General features: G+C 39.3%; 1 long non-coding RNA gene across 2 annotated transcripts; it reads right to left on the reverse strand.

The window, feature by feature from the left end:
* Positions 1 to 2,038: 2,038 nt before the first annotated feature.
* LOC135228367 (uncharacterized) lies at positions 2,039 to 20,500 on the reverse strand. 2 transcript variants are annotated; one of them, XR_010318862.1, is made up of 4 exons: positions 17,431 to 20,500; positions 15,718 to 16,145; positions 11,957 to 12,146; positions 2,039 to 8,711 (listed from the first exon to the last, which is right to left on the reverse strand). It is a non-coding gene; the product is annotated as an uncharacterized LOC135228367 (long non-coding RNA). The 2 variants fall into 2 exon arrangements; XR_010318861.1 differs by lacking the exon at positions 2,039 to 8,711 and having other exon boundaries at positions 9,585 to 12,146.
* Positions 20,501 to 21,150: the final 650 nt, after the last annotated feature.

Consider the following 21,150-nt stretch of genomic DNA (forward strand, 5'->3'; position numbering starts at 1 on the left):
TGGTCCCTCCTGATGACATGCCCAAAGAACATGAAACAAAGTTTTCCCACCCTCCCTTCTAAGGAGCATTCTGATTGTACTTCTTTCAAAACAAACTTGTTCATTTTTCTGGCAGTCCATGGTATAATCAATATTCTTCACCAACACCATAATTCAAAGACATCAATTCTTTGGTCTTCCTTATTCACTGTCCAGTTTTCACATGTATATGAGGCAATTTAAAATACCATGGCTTGGTTCAAGAGCACTTTGAGAAGTGACAACTTTGCTTTTTAACACTTTAAAGAGACCAGCAAACCCAAAATCAAACCCATTGCTGTTGAGTCGATTATGACTCATAGTGATGGGATAGGACAGAGTAGAACTGTCCCATAGGGTTTCCAAGAAGCTGCTGGTGGAATCAAACTACCAACCTTTTGGTTAGCAGTGGCAGTTCTTAACCACTGCATCACCAGGGCTCCAAAGGGACCAGAGAAGGTCTAAATTTGTCTTTGATCCTAATTCCCTTCCTATTTGTCCCCCTTTCTGGGCCACCTTATACATTTTCAGATTCAACCCCTTTCCTTCCCCTCTAAGGTTTAGTTAAGAAAGACTGAGATTCCACCATCACTGGACATTCCCAGCAGTAAAGACAGGCTTGAGGGTTTGGAGGCAAAGGGACATAGAGGTAACAGCTGCTGCAGAAACTATATTTTTCCCATTGTACCCAAACAGCAGTATCCCTCTTAACTTCAAAAAAGCAATTAATCTTCACAGAACTCTTCACTCAAACAGGTTTCACTGTCCTTGCTTCTTAGGAGCATTCTGGCTATACTCCTTCCAAGCAGATTTGTTCGTTCTTCTGGCCAAAACTCGTTGCTGTCAAGTTGATTCCAACTCATGGTGACCCCATAGGACAGAATAGAACTGCCCCACAGGGTTTTGAAGGAGCACCTGGTGGACTCGAACTGCTGATCTTTCGGTTAGCAGCTGAGCTCCACCAGGGCTCCATTCTTCTGGCAGTCCATGGTATATTCAATATTTGCCAACACCATAATTCAAATGAATCAATTCTTCTTGTCTTCCTTATTCATTGTCCAGGTTTCACATGTGTATGAGGCATTGAAAACACCATGGCTTGGGTAAGGCACACCTTCGTCCTCAAGGTGACATCTTTACATTTGAACACTTTAACGAGGTCTTTTGCAGCAGATTTGCACAATGCAATACGCTGTTTGATTTCTTGACTGCTGCTTTCCTGGGTGTTATTGTAAATCCAGGTAAAATGAAATCCTTGACAACTTCAATCTTTCCTCCATTTATCATGATGTTGCTTATTGGTCCAGTCGTGAAGATTTTTGTTTTCTTTATGTCTAGATGTGATCCATACTGAAGGCTGTGGTCTTTGATCTTCGTCAGTAAATGCTTCAAGTCCTCTTCCCTTTCAGCAAGCAAGGTTATGTCATCTGCATAACGCAGATTGTTAATGCATCTTCCTCCAATCTAGGAACTACAAATTTTATACAACATAAGAGTATCATCTTTATTATCTTCCATTTATGAACCAAAATTTAGTTAAAACACAATAATTTCAGATAACATTACAATATAAATAACAACAACAAATGATAATTAAAAAAAAATTTTTGGTAGCACTAAATGATAAATATCTTTCATGTAATAGGTGCTATCTTTCAAATGAATGAACAAGTGACTTCAATTCATGTATTTAATTTCATCAAAATGAATCACTTTCCTTAACAGTTTGCTGCCTAGAGCCAGCAAAGTACACTTTAGAATTTCAAGCAAATAGGTTTAAATAGAAAATTGTCTTTATTTGGCTCTTTATCATTGTTAAAGTTAAAAGCTGAAGAAAAGTAAGAGCTTAAATGTTATATGAAAAATGATATATCACTGAGAAAAGGTCACAGAACATTTAAAAATAAACTTCTGAGAAAAATTTGGAAAAGCAAGGGAAAAGAAAAAGATTAAACTGACTCATCCTTTCCCAGTAAGAGGGAAAGATTAGCCATAACGGGGAGGGGGGGTAGGGGGGGAATAGTACAAACAATAATTCAGTACTTGCTGAGAACCTTATATAAAATACCACCCTTTTAAACTGTGTGATTACATGTGGAATCAAATTAGCATAGCAAACATAACATAAAGGATAATGTCATTTATTCTCCAACATTTCTCTGGAAAAGTATACCCAAAGTTCATTTATTGAGAACATACAAGGTGTCTACCAATTAAAAAACCAAACCTGTTGCCATTGAGTCAATTCTGACTCACAGCAACCCTACAGGACAGAGTACAACTGCCCCATAGGGTTTCCAAGGAGCAGCTGGCAGATTCAAACTGCCGACCATTTGGTTAGCAGCTGAATTCTCAACTACTGCATCACCAGGGCTTTGTCAAAATCTGGTGTTTTCTATGTAATAATATACTTTCCTCATTTACCCCACTCTTTACAGGCTTTTGTGCATGTAAAAATTCTCTAGCATCATATATTGTCTAGCATCATGTAGAGTTATAGATAAAAGGAAAATCTCCTGTTAGAATTTACCGTAAGATCAGTAAGCTAGGAGGGACCCCAGAGGTCATGGCCCCCAGGCTCTCTGTTAACCCAAAACTAAAACCATTCTCAAAGCCAGCTCTTCAGACAAAGATTAGACGGGACTATAAGACAGAAAATGATACTGGTGAGGAGTGTGCTTCTTAGCTCAAGCAGACACATGAGACTATGTGGGCAGCTCCTGTCTGGTGGCAAGATGAGAAGGCAGAGGGGGACAGGAGATGGTTGTATGGACACGGGAAATACAGGGTGAAGAGAAGGAGTGTGCTGTCACATTGTAGGAAGAGCAACTAGGGTCACAAAACAATATGTATGTAAGTTTTTGTAGGGGAAACTGACTTGAATTGTAAACTTTCATTTGAAGCACACGCACACACACAAAAAAAATCTCTAAGCTAATTAACCTAACAGTAATGCTTTCTATAATAATCTCTGCATGTCCTAAAACCTGAAATTCTCTAAATGTTTGGTGATCTAACTATAAAAGAATTGTACTTTATTTTTGAGATCCAGCTGGGATTAATGAGAGAATAACCAAATGAAATGAATGGCAGGCTTATGTCAGACACTGGAAAACATTGTATAGAACTAACACCTAAAGAAAATGTGCTGAAGGATTCAATCACCATCATTTTACATAATTAAAATATAAGCTGAAATTAATTTGTTAACTCACAGGGCAAAAATATTCCATCAAATCTGGGCAAAGATCTTCTTATCTAAGGAAATAGAAGGAGTTCATTGTATCCAGATTTAGGATAAATCTGTTATTGCAAGCAGAGACATCTGCTGTTACTTGTTTTTTTTTTTTTGAGTTGTGAATATTCTTACTTTCATAAGCTTCATTTTCCATCTAACTTTCAGATTCTAAAGTTCCAAATTCTAAAGGGAAGTAGTTGTCCAAAAACTCTAAATATATTTTAACTAGAAAGAAGAATAAGCCAGAATGCTGAGAAACAAGTGCTTCTGTGTTTTTTAGCCTGGTAATTCTAATTTTTAATAAAGTAATATAACAGTCTCGTGTTTGTGAAAAACCAAAGACCACTACAGTTCTTTGAGAGCAGCGATATGCCAAACCCAGGATATCTGCACAAACACCCAGGTTCCATTTCTACCATCAAGGCTTGGCAGAAGAGTGCTGTTCCGGGAGTCACTCAGAAAGGACCTCCAGTCTCAGTTCTGCCCCTTCCTTTGTGGGACCCTGCTAAGCAATTCACCTTTACAGACCTCATGGGCTTCATGGGGTGGGGAGAGATGTAGGAGATAAAGCATATCTTCCCCACTACTGAGGGCTCCTTCCAGGTCCAGAGATCTGCAATGGGCTCTCTAGATGTTCTATTCACTCTTCTTCTAGGAAAAAACTTATCTGATTAGTAAATTTGGAAAGAACAACTTCCACATTCAGCTCCAAGGAGCAAGCATGTCCACAGAAATCACGGAGAACAGAGATATATTTGGCTCTTCCACGCCCTAAATCTTACCTGGGAAGTCCTTTCATGTGGGGAGGCCTGTCCTAGTTTAACATTGTCATGATTAGTGGGTATAATTTCAAGTCACATCCTCCAACCTGGACTCTATTCATATTCAAGATGTTATTTATCTCTCTATTTCATTCAGTTACCTTACTTCTTAACAGGTTTAGAAGCCTGAGGGGGAAGAGGAATGTTATTTACTGGGTGTCCTTTGAGGATATCAAGATTTACTATTATAATTATTACTATTTATCGTTGATCATTCACTGATTTGTGAAAGATTAAAAGTATTAGGTTGTCTCCATCACAACTCCTCAGGATTTCCATAACCACTTGTTGGATAAATTATACGGAAACCCTGGAGGCTTAGTGGTTAAGAGTTATGGTTGCTAACCAAAAGGTCATCAGTTCGAATCTACCAGGCATTCCTTGGAAACTCTATGGGGCAGTTCTACTCTGTCCTATAGGGTCAGTGTGAGTCAGAATCAACTCAGTGGCAATGGGTTTGGTTTGATTTTTTTTAATAGAACTTTAAAGATCACCTAATCTACTGTCAACTTTACACCAATGGGAACCTTAGTTCTTAAAGTGAGTTCTTAGTTAAACCTCAGTCCTATAGAGAGCCAGAGGCAGTATCAAGGCACAATCCAAGTTTTCAGACCCCCAATTCTCTAGACTCCCAATCTGTATTCTTCCTACTGTTCCATACTGTACCCTTGTACTACTCTAAACCACTAACTCATTCTTTGTTTTCTTTTTCATTTCCCTTTAAGCAACATGTTTCTTTTTTCTTCTCAATTCAGAGTTGAGGTTTTGGAGAGACATTGAGCACCTTCAAAATAAGCAGAGGAGCAGGAAACCATTCAGAAACTTATGAACACTCAGTTTGACTCAGTTTGGGAAGTACTGTGTTCATATTTGTTAGTTTATCATAGTTTATATACAAGATAAGCCAGAGTCTTGCAAAGTAATCATACACACCCTACTTCTCAAATCTCTCCCCACTGTCCAGATGCAGATCTTCAAAATTACCATATTACTCATTCTTCTAATTCAATCTTCCTCATATAGTGGTTTTCAGCATTAGAATTACCAAGTGTTCTTACTAAAAATAAAGACTCCTGAGGTCACCCAATCTACTGAATGAAAATCTTTATGAATGGAGCTCAGGACTCTGTATTTTTAGCAAAAATATCTTGTAATTCATATATACTGTAATGTTTGAGAACTAATGCTCTACTTTAACACATTGAAACCACCAAATCCATTGCCGTCGACTCAATTCTGACTCATAAAAAAATAGTGACCCTATAAACCCCTTGCCACTGAGTCGATTCTGACTCATAGCGACCATATGGGACAGAGTAGAACTGCCCCACAGGGTTTCCAAGGAGTGGCTGGTGGACTCAAACTGCCGACCTTTTGGTTAGCAGCCAAGTTCTTAACCACTGTGCCACCAGGGCCCCATATAGACAGTAAAACTTCCCCATAAGGTTTCCAAGGCTGTAAATCTTTACAGAAGCAGACTATCACATCTTTCTCCCACAGAGTGGCTGGTGGGTTCAAATCTTGGCCTTTCAGTATAGCCAAGTACATGGCCACTGTGCCACCAGGGCTCCTTCTTTAACACATTAGTCTATTTCAAAATGCAAACATGAAGTGGAAGAGGTAATACATCAATTAAGTCATTATTATCTACTAACAACTCAGTTCAATTTGTTGGATTACACTGAATTGTACTGTCAGATTATCAAGATTTATTTTTCCTTTTTTGTATTCTGATTCTGTCATTCTGAATTTTAGAATAAACCAGCTCCTAGTAATGTATACCTTTAAAGAACAATTCAAAATAAAAACAAAAAAGACACAGGAAAATCCACTTCCAGATTCTCCCTATGCGTATGAAAACAAGTCAGGCCTTGTTATTCAGGAAGCAATTATTCAAAGGTGGCTTTTAATGATCAAATGTACAGTGAGTAGGAATCCACTGTCATGGATACTGGATAGCTAAACCTTTTTGACTTTGGGTGTTGTAGCATTAAGTATCCCTAGAAATAATCAAGTTCCCAATTCCAATCCTCAAGATTTCTCCAGTGAAATAAAGATTTGCCAGCCTAGTGGTTCATAAATCAAATGACCCATTGCATTGGGCAAATCTGCTGCAAAAGACCTCTTTAAAGTATTAAAAAACAAAGATGTCACCTCATATGCATGCAAAAGCTGGACAATGAATAAGGAAGACTGAAGAAGAAATAACATCTGTGAATTGTGGTGTTGGCGAAGAATATCGAATATACCATGGACTGCCAAAAGAGCAAACAAATCTGTCTTGGAAAAAGTGCAACCAAAATTCTCCTTAGAAGCAAGGACGGCAAGACTATGTCTCACATATTTTGAACATGTTATCAGGAAGGATCAGTCTCTGGAGATGGTCATCATGCTTGATAAAGAAGAGGGTCGGTGAAAGAGAGGAAGACCCTCAACAAGATGGACTGACACAATGACTGCAACAGTGGGCTCAAACATAGCAACAATTGTGAGGATGTGCAGGACCGGGCAGTGTTTCATTCTGCTGTACAGAGGGTCGTTATGAGTCAGAACTGGCTTGACAGCACTTAACAATAGCAACAACAACAACAGTGGTTCACAAAATGTGGTCACCAGACCAACAGCTACAGCCTCATCTGGGAACTTTTTAGAAAAACAAATTCTTGAGTTTCACTCCAAACCTACTGAGTAGGAAACTCTGGATGTGAGGCACAGCAACCTAAGTTTTAACAAGTCCTCCAGGTGATTTCAATGCAAGTTAAAATTTGAGTACTCTGCCAGACAGAGAGGACACCTATTCACCATGTGGAAAGGAGGAGTCTGAGCTAGGGTGATAGGCTTATTGTGGGTGTCTACAAATTCTTGAGAGAAGACTAGTTTTGCCACACATAAAAAATGATTAGTCTAGAAGCCCTGGGGACAAGTGTTGTTTTGGGAAGCACGAGAATGTGAAATAAAGGAGGCTGTAACTAGAACCCCTAAGTGCAGAGTTCTGGCCTAGCCAAGAAGCTAGCCATCAAGGGCACGACTGCAAGAGTCCATCAGATCTTGTGTGGCATCAGGAGCACACAAGTAGTGAATGGATTAGACTCTCCACTCTTTTTTCTCGTTGGTCTTGGGAAGTGGACTGAACATTTTCAACTGAGTAAACCACCTCTTTACGTTCTTAGACGATCCTAAGAATGGTGGGATCTCAAAAGAAAACAGATGGGAAATTAAACTTGGAATGCTGAGGGCCTAGTTGAGTACTTTCTCCACTAGACTATATCTGCCTGCCGAAAGGTCACCAGTTCTTGAAAATAAAGAATAGGTTGAAGGTATAATGAATATTTTATTTCTTTTAGTTTTATTTATTCTATGGTTAGCCCTCACACATTTTAGAAAGTAGATAAAATTTTACTTCTTTATTTTCATTTAAAAAAATAGAAACAGAAATATTTTAACACATTAGAGTCTACTTTAAAATCCAAACGTCAAGTGGAGGAGGTAATACATTAAGTCATCATCGAGATTAATCTTAAAGGAAAGATTACTGTGCTTCCTGCATGAGGCATGGACGGAGTGGTGATGGAAGTATTGAAAGAGAGTGACTGACTTTAAGATTCAAAACCCTGGTTGGGTATCAGAACCACCTGAGGAACTTGTTAAAAAATGAATTTCTCAGAACTACTTCTGTCCGACTGAATCAGACTCTCCAGGATAGGGCTCAAGCCTCAGTGCTGCCTCTCTGGTCTTCTGGGTAAGTGAAATGTTGACGTAAGGTACTGAATGACCTGAATTGGTAGTCCAATCATTATTAAGTAACAGAGATACAAAAATAGTACTCTTTTTGTCACATCTTTTATAAGAACAGGAAAAAGAAAAAGAAGTAAGAAAATTAGGTGAAAGAAGCTTATCAGAAAATAAACCCAGATTAGAATTTAGATAGTATAAAATGATAACAGTAACATGGGAAACAGAACTAAAATTACTCCTCTCTCTTTTCGCTTATCCTACGCAGCTCTCTACACAAGCTGTCTGGGTGCCCTTACACATTCTCTACACATGGATATGCTAAGAAAAAACAAACCCATTGCCCTCAAGTTGATTCTGACTCATAGCAACCCTGTAGGACAGAGTAGAACTGCCCCATAGGGTTTCTAAGGCTGTAATCTTTACGGAAGCAGACTCATATCTTTCTCCCATGGAGTGGCTGGTGGGTTTGAACCACCGAAATTTCCGTTAGCAGCTGAGCACTTTAACCACCGCACCCCCAGGGATCCTCTTATGGATATGTTACTCACTGATATTGTGTTAGTACGCCAGAACTTCAGCACTGGTAGAATGACATCACACCCATTTTGTGTGTATTATTTACAAGTGATGTAAGTGCCCAAGAATATAGATAGCATCGTTGTCAAAAGCCAGACTTTAAAAACCGGTTTCTTCATGTTGTTGTTAGCTGCCATCAAAGTCAACGGCAATTCGCAGGAATTCCATGCAGAATGGAAGTAAATGCTACCCAGTCCTGGGCCATCCCCATGATCAGTTGGAGACTGGACTGTTGTGATACATAAGGTTTTCACTGGCTGGTTTTTAATAGATCTCCAGGCTTTTCTTCCAGTTCTTCGTAAAATAATAATATACACTATAACCTATGAAAGTTGGAAAAAAGATTTTTAAAGTTAACTCAACTCCCTGTCTCCAAAACTTCTGAAACTAATTTTGGCTAATTTCAAAGTAAATTAAGTAAAATAACTTCCTTTTGAAATTTTGGGATGATTTATTATACTGTCTTCTTGTCATGCATCTGTGTTTCTAAAAACTCCCTTTCCTTTTATACCAAGCTTAATTTACTTTTATGTAACAACCTTGCTGTGCTATTCATTTTCTAGAAGCCTGTTTCTGTTGTTGTTTTAAAAAACAACCACTGAATACATGCAAAATGAGATCATGTGTTTTATTTCCTAACTTCAACAGAGATGACTAGAAGTTCTGTTACCAAAAAAAAAAAAAAAACCAAACCCGTTGCCATCAAGTTGATTCCAACTCATAGTGAGCCTATAGGACGGAGTAGAACCGCCCCACAGAGTTTCCAAGGAGCACCTGGTGGATCTGAACTGCTATGCCACTAGGGTTTCCTGAGTTCTGTTATATGGGTCCTAATTCTACCTCTAACACAGATCCAAAAGTCAACTGCCCACAATCAGTACGGGTTTATGTGACATATGTAATAAGTCAGAAAGATTCTTGAAGGGGTTTTCTTTAATTCAGCTTGGCCACAAAACTAAAATTAACTAACATTACTTAATTGACTTCAAGCACCTTCTTCTATATTATCAAGGTTTTTTTTTGTTTGTTTTTATTTTTGTCCTTTTTTGATAAGCTTTCTACTGTTTCCTACCATACTATTTGAACTATAATTTATTTATAAAGGTGATTACCATTACGATTTTCACATTCATCTGTGAATTCAATTGTGTTGCAGTTGGCAACCTCATTTGATATAGTTGATATAGTTCCCATAATATCACAAAGAGTTATCTTTAAATAACTCTTCCATCTGCCTTGGATACCAGGGGTGAAGGGGTTTAAGAAAATTGTGATGGTTCGTAATTGGGAATATTAACAGACTTGTTTATATCATACTTGTCTCCCAAACATGAATGTGAAAATAGAGTTTAAGTTACTTTTTAGAATGTACATCTGTATCATATAGATTTTGTATCCATTCCAGATCTTTCTTTGGAGATTTATGATCCATACAGCTACCGCTATTGGACTTAGAGAACCAAGTGGTTTTTCTGAAATGGTTCCAATCTTCCTGAACACATGAAGACAAACAGGTATGTAAGATAAAATGTAGCCATTAGATACAATTCCCATTGATTTATACAATAATCATCAGTTGAGTTCTTCTGCAGACTAAGAAAGTTAGTAGCTACTGAGGCCTATGAATGAGATGTTCTCTTCTGATTTCAAGGAGCTGACAGTACAAAATGAACAAGTAGAAGATCACAACACAATCTGTTCTCTTGAGCAATAATTTTAGGCAAGACATTACTCAGGAAATGAGTAAAATAGGCATGGAATCTGTCTTATACCAGTTCACAGTCAAACAGGAGAGAAGACGCAAGAAGGTAAATAAAGAAGAAAATGACAAGTATCATCAGCGAGGCATTGACAGAGTACAATAGAGACTGAGAGGAGGACAGCGACATGACCAGGAAATTTCACCAGTTAAACTTCTGCTATTTAAATAAACTATAACTGCAAAAAGTTACCAGAAAACTTTCTTTTTATGAGAAGGATTCATGTAGAGAGAATATATCCTAAAATGGATAGCAAAAATTATTTTCCACTGTGGATCAAAATAATAGAATACTGTGCACCCGATGATGTGTGCTACATAGAAACACATTTGCAAAGCATCCCATTCGCAGCTATTTTGTTTGTTTTTTCAGTGCTTTTGTTGCAAGTTGACAGAGCCTTCCAGGTGCCAGTGGATCCCACATCTCCGCACACAGTGAGTATGACATTACATGCTAAAAATGAGATTGTCAGATCTTTCATTTTCTTTAAATAATGTTTTATTGTGTTTTTAGTGAAAGTTTGCACAGCAAACTCCTATTTAACAGTTGCTACACAAATTCTTCAGACATTGATTTCATTTTTCACAATGTGTTAACATTCTCATTAATCCCCTTCTAGAAGTTTCACTTCCAATAATCTGGTTTCCCTATTCCCTTACTCTTTTATCTTTGCTTTAGAGTAATTGTTGACCATTTGATCTCATATAGGTGGTTTTTTTAAGGTATACAGTACTCACCGGTAATATTCTTTATGAGTCACTCTATTATTTAGCTAAAAACGACCTTAGAGGATAGTTTCAGTTCAAGGTTTATGGAGTCTCTCAGGGCGATAGTCTCAGGGAGTCCTCTAGTTTCAACTGGTCCAGCAAGTCTAGACCTTTTAAGAATTTGAGTTCTGTTCCACATTTTTCTCCCCTTCTACCAAATCTTTGGAGCCCTGGTGGTACAGTGGTTAAGAGCTTGGCTGCTAACCAAAAAGGCTGGGGGTTCAAATCCACCAGCTGCTCTTTGAAAACCCTATGGGGCAATTCTACTCTGTCCTGTAGGGTCACTATGAGTCGGAATGGACGTGAAGGCAATGGGATTTTTGTTTTAATTAATATAAAATCTCTAATTTAAAAAAGAATCCTTCTGAATGTGCCAAATAGTGTTAACTCCAAGTACAAGTTCCATCAGCAAAATAAATAAATAAATAATATGCAACTGTCTTTTTTTTTTTTTTTATGTTAAACATTTGGAAAAATGAATCTTCTAAGTTTTGCCATGTTAATGCTCTCCTGTGGCTAAAATACAGGTATTATGCACTTTCCCAAAAGGCAGAATTAATAATTAAGTTGCTATGTAAAAAAAAAGAAAAAAGGTATTACATAGTAAAACCAAATATTGAAGTACAATTCCTGGTTTTCACTATGCATTTTTATGTCTTATACACTTAAATTTTTAACTTTCTTGGTGTTTGTGTTGGCTCACTCAACAAAACTTCAGACTTCTTAAACATTAATTTTGGATTATCTTTGACTTCTCTACTGAGAGAAGGTATTCTTCTCCAGCTTTTTCACTCATCTCTTACCTGGTACTGACAAACAATGAAACTCAAAGGCACACAGGGTGAATATTAAATATTTTATGAGCAAAAGATAGGGGTCTATATTCAAGGAGACCCTGAAAGCCTATGAACAAGGAAGTTTCAAAAGTTGTCACCCTGAGGAGTATCCAAAATTGGAAGCAGGAAATACACACAGGTACCCGGAGCCAAGGGCTCAGACCTAGGGCAGCTCAACACATTCTGCCAAGCACATCCTCCTTACCCAGCACCATTTTCCGTGGGTCACCAACATGTTCAGTTGCTTTTACCCCATGGCATCAAAAGTGTCACTCAGCCGTGGACACATGTTATCTTTTAAGGTCTTGCTCAGAACGCATCTCCATTCTGATTCCACACCTTTAATCCCTGATGATCTTTCTCTTCTCACTTCCTGTATCATTTCTGGATGTGTTCTGCACAATTGAAAAGAGTGTATTACCCCTTGTACTTTTGAATAAACTCATACCACAAGAGTTTGTGAAAAGAGGGTGAATGTCAGGCCCAGAAAACTTGAGGCAAGCCTGGGACAGAAAATAAAGTCTTACACACATGAGTGGGTCAGGCCTGGTGAAAGTTCAAATGCAGGCTATTACCAGTTGAGTCTAGAACTAATGAAGCACTGTAAAAAGGAAACATATTTTCAATACCTGTGCCAAAAACAAAGCTCAGAGTCATCAAGTAGTTCAGAACCAGGTACTTAAGACCAGGAAGGCAGGGAAGCAGGCAATATATGTTAAAATCCAGAGGGGTTCCAAGAAGCAGAAGCTTAAACCCCAGGTAAGGAGTCTGGGTGAAAGGAATGCTGGAATCAAGCAAAATGTTGTAGCAGAAATTGTGGTAAGGATATTGGTCATACACATAAAAAAGAAGCCCTCTGATAACTGACCCAAACATTTGCCTTAGTCTGGGTGATGACTTTTTTGGTATTAAAGCGGGAGCTGGTTCCAAGAATGCCCTGCCTGGGGGTTTCAGGTAGAGAATAATGAAGTGATAGAAAGGCAGTCCTTCAAATTCCAGTTTACTAACTTTATTTTATCAGAACCCCTGTGGTCCTGACCCCTGCTTTTGCTCCTGGGAGAAATAAGCTCAGAAAGAAGACTTTGATATTGAAAAGTATTAGTATGACTAGTGAGAATAGCCTTCCATGCTGTCTGGAAAACAAAGACTGCTAGAAGAACAATAGTGATTGGATAGCTAAATTTATGGAGCTCTTGCTATGCATTAGTTAGTGTTCTAAACACTCTAAAGACTTACACTGTTCTTAGAACCACCCTACAACAACAACCAGCTATATCATTTGCAGGGCCCAGTGCAAAAAGAAAGTCTGGGGCTCTTTGCTAAAAAAAAATTATTAAGAATTTCAATTTCTGGCTACAGTAGCACATGAAACTAAGCTTTGCTGTTGTTGTTAGTTGCTGTCAAGTCCATTCCAACTTATGGCAACCCCGTGCTCCATGGGGTTGCAAGGCTGTGATCTTTCAGAAACAGATTGCCAGGCCTGCCTTCCAAGGTGTTTCTAGTTGGGTTCAAACTGTCAGTCTTTCAGCTAGTAGTCAAACGCTTAACCATTTGTGCCACCCAGGGACTCACCAAACCAAGCATGGGTTCCTTCTAAGACTGGGGCCCTGTGTAACTACACAGATCACACCCCCGGGAAGACAGCCTTACCTACAACTTAAGCTGAAGTTCATGGTAAAGGAAGTTGAAGCTTAGAGATATTAAACAACCTGCCCAGAATTGTAAAGCTGTTAAGTGCCAAAGCATGGATTTGAACTAAGCTCTGACTGAGGCCAGGGACTCAAAATCCCTCCGAACTGCATTTTTTAAATTATTTTCTGTTTATGTACAGTAGTTTCTGCCAGGATACAGGACTTACTTAATAGTACCAAATAAAGGGCATTTCTTTAGAGGTTCCTCTTCTCAGCAACTGCTATTTCCAATATTTTCTTCGCTTTAACATTGCTGAAGGTTTTCCTGCATATAGGCCAAGCTGAATCCGTGACTCAGAATCTTTGGAAGATAGCATAACTATAGTGGAAAATCCTGTGCTTTGGCTGAAATACCCCAGGATCAAAAATCACACCTAGTATCCAGATCTTGGTTTCTAAATGGGGAAGATCTTCCTCAAGGTAAAATGCCAACCGATAAATGTAGAAGAAAAGATGGAGTTGGAAATCATCATTTCACAAACACCACAGTTACAATTGATTTGGGCCAGAATCACCAATGAGTGATAAAATCAGTGAGTGAAAGTTTAGTAAGAGATAAGATATTTACATAGTCTCAATACATCTTCTCACAAATAATTTATTGGTAACCTAGGGGGAAATGGTAACTACATTGTGTGGAAACCTGGTAGACAGCACTTTAACAGGGGCCCAGAGTTTATATCGTATGCATGCTGAATAGGAGGCACTGAAAAGGATACATCACTTCTGCCATATTCCTGTCAAAAATGCATAATCAGAATCTAATCATGAGGAAACCAAAGAAAAATTAAAATCTAGGGACATCTAGAAAAAAGGCTGAGGAACTGTTTCAAAATAGAGAAGATTTAAAGAGATCGCTTCGTCATATTGTGTGCTTGCATGTTTCTGTGATGCCACCACTATTTCAAATACCAGCAGGGTCACCCATGGTGGACAGGTTTCAGCAAAGCTTTCAGACTAAGACAGACTAGAAAGAAAGGTCTAATGATCTACTTCTGAAAATTAGCCAATGAAATCCCTATGGATCACAAGAGAATATTATCTGATCTAGTGCTGGAAGATGAGCCCCTCGGTTGGAAGGAACTCAAAATACACACAGTGGCTACAACAATGGACTCAACACACCAATGGTCATGAAAATGGCTCAAGACCAAGCAATGTTTTGTTCTGTTGTACCTGGGGTAACTCTGAATCCGAGGTGACTCACAGCAACTAACAACAACAGTAAGAGATATGGCACCTAAATGCAATGGACTAGGCCTTGAACTGGAAGAAAGGGAAAGAGCTAGCAAGGACATAATTGGTGTATTTTTCAATACGGTTTGTGGATTAGATAACAGTATTGTATCAATATTAAATTTTCTGATTTTGATCATTTTACTTCCATTAAGGAAGAGAATCACCTTATTCCTAGCTAATGTATTTAGGGACTAACAGGTTCAACATACTATTTTCAGGTTTGTTGTAAGCAAAAAATGACTCATTGTATCTTAGTATCTTCTCCTTCCTTTTTCCCAGGAGCCCCACTCTTTCCTATTTCTCCCAAGAATCTTGACGGTATGAACTCTGTGGCAGATTAATTACTTTTGTGTGTGGCCTTTATAGCCATGGTCTCGTAACTCCCACCCAGGTGATTGTGTGATAGGGTAATTGTGGCCTACAAAGTGGATTGGTCAGTTTCGGCTTAAAAGAGATGCAATTCCAGAGCAAAGAGGAGAGCTCACCACCACCAAAGAAGGAGAGACCTGCAGCAGAAATAGGCAGTAAAGACTCACAGGAGACAGCGCAATGGGTTTCTTGGCCTATGGAGCAAGAAAGTTGAGCCTTTGGGCAGAGACTGAGGGCCAGGGAAAAGTCTATACCTGACCCGTGTATTTGGGACTTGCCAGCCTCCAAAATCTTGTAAGCCATTTCCTTTATATGGTCGGTGAGTTCTGTGAGACGTTGCAAGAAATTAGGGAACCCAAAGGCAGAGGGAGAGTACTGGGGTGAGAGGGAGTAGTTGATGTGAGAGATGATGGAGTGGTAAAGCAGCTTGGAAAAGTTAGACATTTGGGACATCTTTAACCTCTGCCTCAAAGGAACCAGCTTTGTGCTGATCTTTATAACAGAAATTATTCATTTAACCTCCCATGGAGTTATTGAAGTACCATTTTAAGGAAGCCATATCTGATTAAGGACATAAAAGGTCCTATGACATTTGTTGTTGTTGTTAGGCGCCGTCAGGTTGATTCTGACTCACAGTGACCTTATGTACAACAGAACAAAACACTACCTGGTCCTGTGCCATCCTCACAATCATTGCTGTGTTTGAGTCCATTATCGCAGCCACTGTGTCAATTCATCTCATTGAGGGCCGACTTTACCAAGCATAATGTCCTTCTCCAGGGACTGGTCCCAACTGATAACATGTCCAAAGTACACGAGACGCAGTCTCGCCATCCTTCCTTCTAAGGAGCATTCTGGCTGTACTTCTTTCAAGATAGATTTGTTTGTTCTTCTGGCAGTTCATGGTATAGTCAATATTCTTCACAAAGACCATAATTCAGATCCATCAATTCTTCTTTGGTCTTCCTTATTCATTGTCCAGCTTTTGCATGCATATGAAGTGATTGAAAATACCATACAAAATGGGGCAGTAAGCCTCTAAATATAGGGATCATAGCACAGTATTTGATTCTTCTCCTGATTCCCAAGCCCATCCTAGGAAAAAATAAATAAATGTGTAAAAGTGTGGAATTTTTGCAGATCTAGGGAGTGAGGTTATTTTTCATGTATTTGTTTTTTTATTAAAGTATTATATGACACATTATTTATAAGAAAATGAATATCTCTAGTCTTTTCTACTCTGGGTTTTTGAGCCCTTCCTATGCTTTGGTTTGTCTGATTTCCATTTTTGTGCTTGATAGATACCCACCCTGCCATGACCTGCAGAGTTATCGCATGACCATGTTTGAAGAATTAAATAAATTATTAAAAGTTTGTTTCACATATTCTGCACTTATCCCCCACCTGCAGCCACTAGCTGGCATTTCTTTCTGCTTTGAAATAGCAATTTCTGATCCCCAGAAGCTTATCAGAGTGAAACACACTTTCCTTGCTAGTAAATCCAGAGGGCCAGATCAGCAAAGGGCCTATTTTTTATTTTATTTTTTTTCAGAAAGTTGTCAATATTCCTCCAGCCCCCAATAAAACTAGTAATTGACATATAAATATGGTCATATAAAAGTATATTTAACTTAATTTTTTTATTTTCTTTTAATGAATTAGAAACACAAAGTGTTGAATAATAAATATAACAAATAACACATATAATAAATAAAATAATGAGTGAATTATAAACAAGTGAATGAATAAAACTGAAAGCACAGTCAATATTGGAGGGAGAAGAGAAAGAAACCACATTGATCTTTCAGGAGGCCGTGTTTCAACTAGGCTCTTACTCTGTATGATTTTTCCTAATTGGCCCCTGGAGCCAAAAGGTAATTCCTCCCTCTTATTTTCTTTTTTTTATTTTTAGTAAAAAAAAAAAGAGTCATTTAGCTAGAGACTACATTATCCAACTTGTGGCTAGGTATGGTCAAGCATCCAAGTTTTGACCAATGAATACAAATTTAAGTATTGTGTGACAAATCTAGGTTTTGACCCTAAATGTTTGGATAGGCGATCCTCCATGCCGTTTCCCCATTCCTGCAGGTTGGAACACAGACATGGTGCTGGTGACCACGTAGACAAGGACAACTGGGGCAACTGACTACAGGGAGAAAATTTCACCTATCTACAATCACTGTAACAAAAGAGATATTAAAAAAAAAAATTTCATCTTATTTAAGCTATTGTTCTTGAAGAATCTCTGTTCCAGCAGCTTAGTCTTTACCTTAAACAATATATCATCAATTTATATCAAGATTCTGTCTTTGTTATCTAGTGCTACTATGCAGAAATACCAGAAGTGATGGCTTTAACAAAGAGAAATTTATTTTCTCACAGTTTAGGAGGCTAGAAGTCCAAATCCAGGGTGCTGGCTCTAGGGGAAGGCTTCCTCTCTCTCTGTCAGCTCTGGAGGAAGGTCCTTGTCTCTTTTGAGTTTCTGCTCTGGGCAATCTTCATGTGGCTTGGCATCTCTCTTCCCCATCTCTGCTTCTTTCACTGGTTGTTTCACCTTTTTTATATTTCAAAATAGATTGACTCAAGACACACCCTACACTAATTCTGCCTCGTTAACATAACAAAGACAACCCATGCCTAAACGGGTTTATAACCACAGGCATAGATATTAGGATATACAACACATATTTTTGAGAGACCCATCAATCCATAACATTCCACTCTTTGGCCCCGCAAAATTCATGCCCTTGCAACATGGAAAACACATTTACCCCATCACCTCATACTGGAAGTCCTAAACAATTACGAATTCAAAATCTTGACCTCTGAGTCATCTAAATCAAATATAGGTAAAGCATATTCCATCCTGGGAAAAAAACCCTCTTCCTCTGAAAAGAACCTGTGAAATCTAGAATACAGGTTGCCTGCTTCCAAAATATGGTGGTGAAACAGGCACAGGGTAGACATTTCTATTACAAATGGGAGAAATTGAAGGGAAAGAAAGGATAGCGGGCACCCAGCAAGTCCAAGGCCCAGAAGAACTGGAAGGCAGAGCTGAAGCCCAGGCCCACTGGGATGGTGACTCTGCTCCCTCAGCTTCGGGTGGCCCTATTCTCCTAGATGATCTGAATGGCAACCCCACCCCCTTGGTCCCAACAGGCCCCATTCTTCCACCCCTTGGGCATGGCAGCCCTGCCCCCTAAGTTTTAGGCAATGGCTCCATCCCCCTGGCCATCATGAATGGGAGCCCCATACTCTGGAACAGAGTTGGCGAAGATGCAGCTCTTTGAAACCTAGGAGATCATGACTCCACCCTTTGAAACCAAGGCAGCCCTGCTTTCTATGCTCCTTCCAATAGTTCTGCTGATCTCTGAGCTGCTCCAAGGAGGGTCTTTTCTTTTTTTGGAGGACAACAGATGTCTCTCCTTTGGCCTGTTTTTTGCCTGTAGAATTTCAAGAGGCAGACAGTGTTCTTTCCTTTCATACTTTGTCCCCATCAATATAAGCTGATGAGTTTTCTGCTGTGGTAGTTGGTTAAATCCATCAGTCACAGGCTTAATCTCTTTAACAAAAGATCATGTAGCCACATCCTTGGTGAACATTCTAAGACATGTGTTCTTAGTGTGTACAACAGGATTTTCCAAATCTTTAAGTTTTATTTTCATTTTGCACAGTTCATTTTTAAGTCCATCTCCTGCTTCTCACATTTTTCTGTAAGCATCAAGGAGAAACCATGAAGCCCCCTTAAGATCTTGCTTACAAATCCCCTCAGCCAGATATCCAAGGTCATCACTTACAAGTTCTACCTTTTAATAAACATTTGAACATAATTCAGACATGTTCTTTGCCACTGCCTAAAAAGCACTGGCCTTCTCCCACTGTCCAATCACACATTCATCATTTTCTTTTAAAGCCTCACCAGTAACACATTTAATATCCACATTTCTAGCAACATTCTGTTGCTGGCACCATATGAATTCTCTAACACAATAGAGATTTTCTCTGTAGCTCTTCTCACTTTCTTCTGAGCCGTCACCAGAATTGTCTTTGATGTCTTATAATTCTACCAACAGTTTCTTCAAGGCAGTCTAGGCTTTTACTATTAGGCACCTTAAAACTCTCCCAGCTTCCACCCATTACCCAATTTCAAAACCACTTCCACATTGTAGGTATTTGTTAGAGCAGCATCCCCACTTCTCAGTACCAAATGTTTTAGGCTGGGTTCTCCAGAGGAGCAAAACTAGGAAAATGTATACATAAATATTTATATAAAACCCCATGTCATGGATTGAATTGTGGCTCCCAAAAATACATGTCAACTTGGTTAGGCCATGATTCCCAGTATTGTGTGGCTGTCCTCCATTTTGTGGTTGTAATTTTATGTTAAACAGGATTAGGGTGGGATTGTAACACTCTTACCCAAGTCACATCCTGATCTGATATAAAGGGAGTTTCCTTAGGATGTGGCCTGCACCACCTTTTATCTCTCAAGAGATAAAAAGGTAAAGAAAGCAAGCAGAGAGAAGGGACCTCACACCACCAAGAAAGCAGTGCTGGGAACATAGCAAGTGCTTTGGACCCAGGGTCCCTGCGCAGAGAAGCTCCTAGTCTGGGGGAAGATTGATGAGAAGGCTGACAGAGACAGAAAGCCTTACCCTGGAGCTGACACCCTGAATTTATACTTTTACCCTACTTTACTGTGAAGAAATAAACTTCTCTTTGTTAAAGCAATCCACTTGTGGTATTTCTGTTAAAGCAGCACTAGATAACTAAGACACTCCACTACCATCAAGTTGACCCAACTCATAGTGACTCTATAGGACAAAGTGGAACTATCCCATAGGGTTTCCAAGAATGTAGTCTTTATGGAAGCAGACTGCCACATCTTTCTCCCTTGGAGTGGCTGGTGGGTTTGAACCATTAACCTTTCTGTTAGCAGCCAAGTGCTTAACCACTGTGTTACCATGGCTTCTCATAACAATCCTATTGGACAGAATAGAACTGCCCCACAGGGTTTCCAAGGAGCAGCTGGTGGATTCAAACTGTCAACATTTTTTTTGTTGTTGTTAACAGCCAAACTCTTAACCACTGTGCCATCAGGGCTCCAGAAACATATATAGATTTATTTCAAGGAAATGGCTCATGCAATTGTAAAGGCTGGCAAGTCACAAATCCTTGGGTCAGTGGCAGGGTGGAGGCTTCTCCCAACTCACGTGGTTGCAGGGACTGATGAACCCAAAATCTGCAAGTCGTGCAGCAGGCTGCTGGCTCACAGGGTTGCAGGAGCTGGCAAATTCAAAATCTGCAAGTCAGGTGGCAGGCTGCTGGCTCACATGCCAAGAACTGGAGGTTAGGGGATGACGAGGTGAATGCAGGATCAAATGCAAGATTGAGAGAGAGGGAACTTTGCTAGAACATCCATACATATTGGATGCAGGCCGTACCCCTAAGGAAACTCCCCTTTCAAACGATTAGCTGCTTACATCAGATCACAAAATGGAGGATGATTACATAATATCTGCCAAACCACTCAGAATCATGGCCTAGCCAAGTTACACAAAGACTTAACCATCACAGGAAGGAATACGAAGCAGAGTAAGCAGGTGAGGGTAGATGGGGTCAGGGAGCTCTGCCTGGAGAGAACCTTGTTGTTGTTAGGTACTGTCCAGTCAGTGCCAACTCACAGTGGCACTATAGGATATAGTAGAACTGCCCCATAGGGTTTCTGAGGAACGGCTGGTGGATTTGAACTGCTGACCTTTTTTTTTTTTTTTTAAGTTAGCAGCCGAGCTCTTAACTACTTACTTCTACCAGGACTCCAGAGAAAGTTGAGCTTAACATGGGCAACAGACTCTGACATACATAAAGGGCAAACACGGTAAAACACCCTTTTTGTTTGTTTGCCTACATCAGCTTTTGGCCCACAGCCATCCCAAAAAGAAAGGAAAAGATAAGAAAGGGTATTGAGGTTGTGGGATGCCTGAATATAAGGTCCATGAAGGCCAGGATTTTGTGTAATTTGTCCCTCTTTTATCCCAGAAACTAGAACAGTGCTGGCACAATGCCCGACACTCAAATATTTGCTGGGTGTAGAGAATGC

Source organism: Loxodonta africana, chromosome 2, assembly GCF_030014295.1.
Source record: "Loxodonta africana isolate mLoxAfr1 chromosome 2, mLoxAfr1.hap2, whole genome shotgun sequence".
NCBI classification, from domain to species: domain Eukaryota; kingdom Metazoa; phylum Chordata; class Mammalia; order Proboscidea; family Elephantidae; genus Loxodonta; species Loxodonta africana.